Source organism: Choloepus didactylus, assembly GCF_015220235.1.
Source record: "Choloepus didactylus isolate mChoDid1 chromosome 11 unlocalized genomic scaffold, mChoDid1.pri SUPER_11_unloc2, whole genome shotgun sequence".
Lineage (NCBI taxonomy): Eukaryota > Metazoa > Chordata > Mammalia > Pilosa > Megalonychidae > Choloepus > Choloepus didactylus.
Genome location: NW_023637579.1, coordinates 3,727,282 through 3,733,502, shown reverse-complemented (window position 1 = coordinate 3,733,502; position 6,221 = coordinate 3,727,282).

The window sequence follows — 6,221 nt, the reverse complement described above, 5'->3', positions numbered from 1 at the left end:
TGGTAGTTTCAGGTATTTACTTCTAGCTATTCCAATACATTAAAACCTAAGAGGTGTTATCTATATAGTGCATAAGAATGTCCACCAGAGTGACCTCTTGACTCCATTTGAAATCTCTCAGCCACTGAAACTATTTTGTCTCATTTTGCACCCCACTTTTGGCGTGGGAAGGTTTTAAAGTAGTTGAAGCCACACTCATAAATTGAAGTATTAGGTAGAAAATGCATTTTGGTTTTCATTAGTAAGAACTTATTTTAGATTTATCTCCATCCCAGAAACAGTTTATCTAACACACTACATATAGTATTAAATCATTAATAAATATTGGTCAATTGTTTCATTATTCACAGAGCATCTCTTGAACCATGGGAAATTGCTCAGCATGCAAATATTACTTCCTCTGTAAAATGAGACCATCTGGACCTCTGTTTGCTGCTGGAAGTCTGGTGTAAGAGCTGTTGAGATAAGGAGTTTGTGCAAAAGTGTAAATCAATCACCTTACTAACCACATGACACTTTTTAGATAAGCTGACATTGTTTTCATAATAAGACTTTCTTATTAAAGGAAACTGTGTAATGTACATTCTGGTGAAAGCAATTTATCTTATCTAGGACCAGCACTTTTGAGTAGCACTTATCTAGATGTTTGTTTTCTTCATCAGGGTATGAGCCATTGCAGACTGCCTTCCTGCTACAAACATCTTCACACTCTGGATACAATGTAATTAAAAACACATAGTTGGGCTTGAAAGACAGAAACAGAAATCTCTGGGTACTATGAATTCAAAACTGGCCTTGTAAGCTTAAGAGTTTATTTCATGGTGACTCTGAGTAATATCTGAATAGGTAAAGCTGCACAATATCCCTGTTCATTTGGAAAAAATCCATGAGGTGTCCCATGATTAGAACTAAAAAAATGAGCAAGGTTGCTGGATAAGATACCAATATACAAGAATCAACAGCATTTAGTTGAGTTCTTTTCAAACATCAAAATAAAGATTTGGGCAAAAAGCACCAATTGTATGCTAAATCTAGAGAGGAATTTCAATGAGGTGCAAGATACTTGTGTAGTCTTTTTTTTTTTAAATTCATTTTATTGAGATATATTCACATACCATGCAGTCATACAAAACAATGTGTACATTCAATTGTTTACAGTACCATTATATAGTTGTGCATTCATCACCAAAATTAATTTTTGACATTTTCATTACCACAGACACAAAAATAATAAGAATAAAAATTAAAATGAAAAGAACAATTAAAGTAAAAACACTGGGTGCCTTTTTCTCCTTTTTTTTTTTCTTCCCCCATTTTTGTATTCATCCATCCATAAAGAAGACAAAGGAGAGTGTGGTCCTTATGGCTTTCCCAATCCCATTGTCACCCCTCACAAGCTACATTTTTATACAATCATCTTCAAGATTAATGGGTTCTGGGTTGTAGTTGGATAGTTTCAGGTATTTACTGCTAGCTATTCCAATTCATTAGAGCCTAAAAAGGGTTGTATATATTGTGTGTAAGAGTGCCCACCAGGGTGACCTCTAGTCTCCTTTTCTAATCTCTCTGCCACTGAAGCTTATTTCATTTCCTTTCACATCCCCCTTTTGGTCAAGAAGATGTTCTCCATCCCACGATGCTGGGTCTACATTCGTCCCTGGGAGTTATTTTCCATGTTGCCAGGGAGATTCACTCCCCTGGGTGTCTGATCCCACGTAGGGGGGAGGGCAGTGATTTCACCTTTCAAGTTGGCTTAGCTAGAGAGACAGGGCCACATATGAGCAACAAAGAGGCATTCGGGAGGAGGCTCTTAGGCACAACCATAGGGAGGCCTAGCTTCTCCTTTGCAGCAACCGTCTTCCCAAGGGTAAAACCTGTGGTAGAGGGCTCAACCCATCAAACCACCAGTCCCCTATGTCTGTGGTCATGTTAGCAACCATGGAGGTGGGGTAGGCGAATACCCCTGCATTCTCCACAGGCTCCTCAAGGGGGCTCTGCATGTTTTTTTCATTTTTTTTCAATTAACTTTTTTTTAAATCAACTATATCAAAAAAAAACAAACTTAAAAAAAAACCATACAATTAAAAAAACACTTCAAACAAACCATAACAAGGGAGCCCAACATGTTCCTACTCTACCCCAAGAAAATAACCCAATAATATAACAACATTTCTGTGAACTTTTTCCTACCACACCCACCAGAAATTAACAAACCATAGTCATTCCTGGGCATTCCCAGAACATTAAATTTACTCAAGATAGCTTATCTGTTCTTGTTGGGATATCGTTTCCCCTTCACCAATTCCTTTCTATCACTAGTTCCCCTACATTCTACATTATAAACCATTCATTTTAGGAGTGTGTTGTTTAACCTCCAGGTGTTTGTGAATTATCTAACTCTCTGATGGTTATTGACTTCTAATTGTATTCCATTGCGGTCACAGAATGTGCTTTCAAAAATTTCAATTTTTTAAAATTTATTTAGGCTTGTTTTATGTCCCAGCACATGGTCTATTCTGGAGAAAATTCTGTGAGCACTAGAGAAGAATGTGTATCCTGGTGATTTGGGATGTAATGTCCTGTATATGTCTGTTAAATCTAATTCATTTATCAGATTGTTTAGGTTTTCAATTTCCTTATTGGTCTTCTGTCTGGTTGATCTATCTATAAGAGACAGTGATGTGTTGAAGTCTCCCACAATTATTGTGGAAACATCAATTGCTTCCTTTAGTTTTGCCAGTGTTTCTCTCATGTATTTTGTGGCACCTTGATTGGGTGCATAGACATTTATGATTGTTATTTCTTCTTGTTGAATTGCCCCTTTTATTAGTATGTAGTGGCCTTCTTTGTCTCTCATAACATCCTTGCATTTAAAGTCTATTTTATCTGAGATTAATATTGCTACACCTGCTTTCTTTTCGCTGTAGCTTGCATGAAATATTTTTTCCCATCCTTTCACTTTGAATTTCTTTGTGTCCCTGTGTCTAAGATGAGTCTCTTATATGCAACATATTGATGGTTCATATTTTTTTATCTGTTCTGCCAATCTATATCTTTTAATTGGGGAGTTTAATCCATTTACATTCAACACTATTACTGTGAAGGCATTTCGTGAATCAGCCATCCTATCCTTTCATTTATGTTTGTCAGATATATTTTTTCCCTCTCTCTCTTATTCTCCTTTAATGAACCAATATTGAATCTCTTTAGTACTGAACCTTTCTCTATATCTCTCTCTCCTTTCTTTGTTTCTCTGTCAGTAGGGATCCATTTAGTATCTGAAGTAGGGCAGGTCTTTTATTAGCAAAATCTCTCAGCATTTGTTTGTCTGTGAAAAATTTAAGCTCGCCCTCAAATTTGAAGGAGCGTTTTGCTGGATAAAGTATTCTTGGTTGGAAATTTTTCTCTCTCGGAATTTTAAATATGTCATGCCACTGCCTTCTCGCCTCCATGGTGGCTGCTGAGTAGTCATTACTTAGTCTTATGTTGTTTCCTTTGTAAGTGGTGAATGGCTTTTGTCTTGCTGCTTTCAGAACTTGCTCCTTCCCCTCAGTATCTGACAGTCTGATCAGAATATGTCTCAGAGTGGGTTTATTTGGATTTATTCTATTTGGAGTTCACTGGGCATTTATGCTTTGTGTATTTATATTGTGTAGAAAGTTGGGGAAGTTTTCCCCAACAATTTCTTTGAATACTCTTTCTAGACCTTTACCCTTCTCTTCCCCTTCTGGGACACCAACGAGTCTTATATTTGGATGTTTTATTTTATCTGTCATATCCCTGAGGTCCATTTCAATTTTTTTTAATTTTTTTCCCCATTCTTTCTTTTGTTCTTTCATTTTTCCATTCTGTGGCCCTCGAGATCACTGATTCATTGTGCAGCTTCCTCTAATCATGTACTTTGAGTATCCAGAATCTTATTGATTTGGTCAACAGTGTCTTTTATTTCCATAAGATAGTCTATTTTTTATTTACTCTTGCAATTTCTTCTTTATGCTCGTCTAGGGTCTTCTTTATGTCCTTTATGTCCTGTGCCAAGCTTTCATTATTTGTCTTTAGTTCTTTGATTAATTGCTCCAAGTACTGTGTCTCCTCTGAACTTTCGATTTAGGTGTTTGAGTTTGGGTTATCCATATCGTCTGGATTTTTCATATGCTTTAAAATTTTCTGTTGTTTTTGGCCTGTTGGCATTTGCTTTACTTGACCCAAGTTTGGGTGTGTTGTTGGTGCTGTCTGTCCTGAATCTGGGGCATGTGTCTGAGCAGTTAGCGAGGGAGAGCAGCTTTAATAATTAAGCCTTCCAAGTGTTCTTGGAGATTTAAGGCTGTTGCAAGAGTCTAAACCTTCATTTCAGTCTCACCACAGATTTTCTCTGCCGCTGAACCACCATCCTTGGTATTGGCGTAGGGTCCCTGGGATTTCTGAGTGGGTTCCTATTCCCAGCTGTACCCTTCTAGGGCCTCTGCTGAGGGAAGGTTGTGCTACATCACAAGTGCGTGCTGCCCCTCAAGGGAAGTTCTGGACCGCTGGGCCATGCAGGTGTGTTCCCAGCCTGCTGTAAGGATGGCTGTATGGGGCACATCAGTTTCCCCCTTTTCACACACTTCTGCCTTCCCAGCTCCAGGACAGTTAGCTGTGGGTGCGCAAAAGGGTATTGTCCATGCCTGATATTGTGGCATGTGTGTGTGTTGCTGGAAACACTTCCTGTTGCACTGGGTTTTTTGGTGCAGCTCTGGGCTGTGGCTCCAATGCTGGGCAGGAGCATTCCCCGCCTGCCAGAAAGATGGCTTCAAAGGGCGTGGTTATCTTCCCCTTTTGGTTCACCTCTGCCTTCCTCGTTCTGAGACAATTAGCAGTGGGTGAGTGAAAGGCTATCTTCCACACCAGATACTGAGGTATGCACAAAGCCCATTCCTGCTGTGCGTCACTGTGCAGTTCTTGCTGCTGTATCTGCAGCCACTTTTGAGTTTTTAAAAAAGAACTAGTCCACCTCCAAATGCCAACCCATGGTTTCCCCACATCGCAATGTGGCTGCTGGACATTCAGCAAGCTTGCTCACTCGTTTCAGAATGCAGACTCCTGGTTTCACCAAGTGCATGGTCCCTGTGAATTTAGCAGACCTTGTCCAGCTGTTGCATCACTGGAACTGGTGTTCTGGGTCACTTTCTGGCTTTTATCTAGTATTTTTCACAGAGGTGTTTTTTTTGCCCTGTCTCTCCTAGCTGCCATCTTAGGTTCTCCACTTGTGTAGTCTTAAAATACTCTCCACAGATGGCCAATCATTTGCAAAATAAAAAAGTAGTAACTGTATACAGTGCAGAAATTGGATACCACCTTGATTGTATATAAAAAATGACATCAATGCAGCCAGATGAACATTTGCCTTCAGATGAGACACTGAGAAGGAACCAATATCACATATGTAGGATTCTGAGTTTATCTCTAATCTAATCACCAGGTGTGCCAGTTTGAATGTATTATGTCCCCCCAAATGCCATTATCTTTGATGTAATCTTGTGTGGGCAGACCTACCAGTGTTAATTAGATTGTAATTCTTTGAGTGTTTCCATGGAGATGTGCCCCACCCAACTGTGGGTGATGACTCTGATTGGATAATTTCCATGGAAGTGTTGGCCTGCCCATTCAGGGTGGGACTGAATTAAATTACGGGAGTACTGTATAAGATCAGACAGAAGGAGCAAGCTGCTACAGCCAAGAGGGACACTTTGAGGAAAGCACAGGAGCTGCAAATGAGAGACAGTTTGAAGATGGCTGTTGAAAGCAGACTCTAGCTCCAGAGAAGCTGAGAGAGGACAAATATCCCAAGTGCAACTAAGAGTGACAGTTTTGAGGAACTGCAGCCTAGAGAGGAATGTCCTGGGAGAAAGCCATTTTGAAACCAGAACTTTGGAGCAGACGCCAGCCACGTGCCTTCCCAGCTAACAGGTTTTCTGGACACTATTGGCCATCCTCCTTTGAAGGTATCCAATTGTTGATGTATTACTTTTGACACTTTATGACCTTAAGACTGTAACTGGGTAACCAAATAAACTCCCCCCCCCCCCTTTATAAAAGCCAAACCAACTCTGGTGTTTTGCATTTTGGCAGCATTAGCAAACTAGAACACCAGGCAACATCAGACAAACCCCAAATGAGGAAGTTCTATTAAAAAGGGGAGGAGGACTGAATTCTTCAATAATATTAATGTCAAAAAAAAAAGA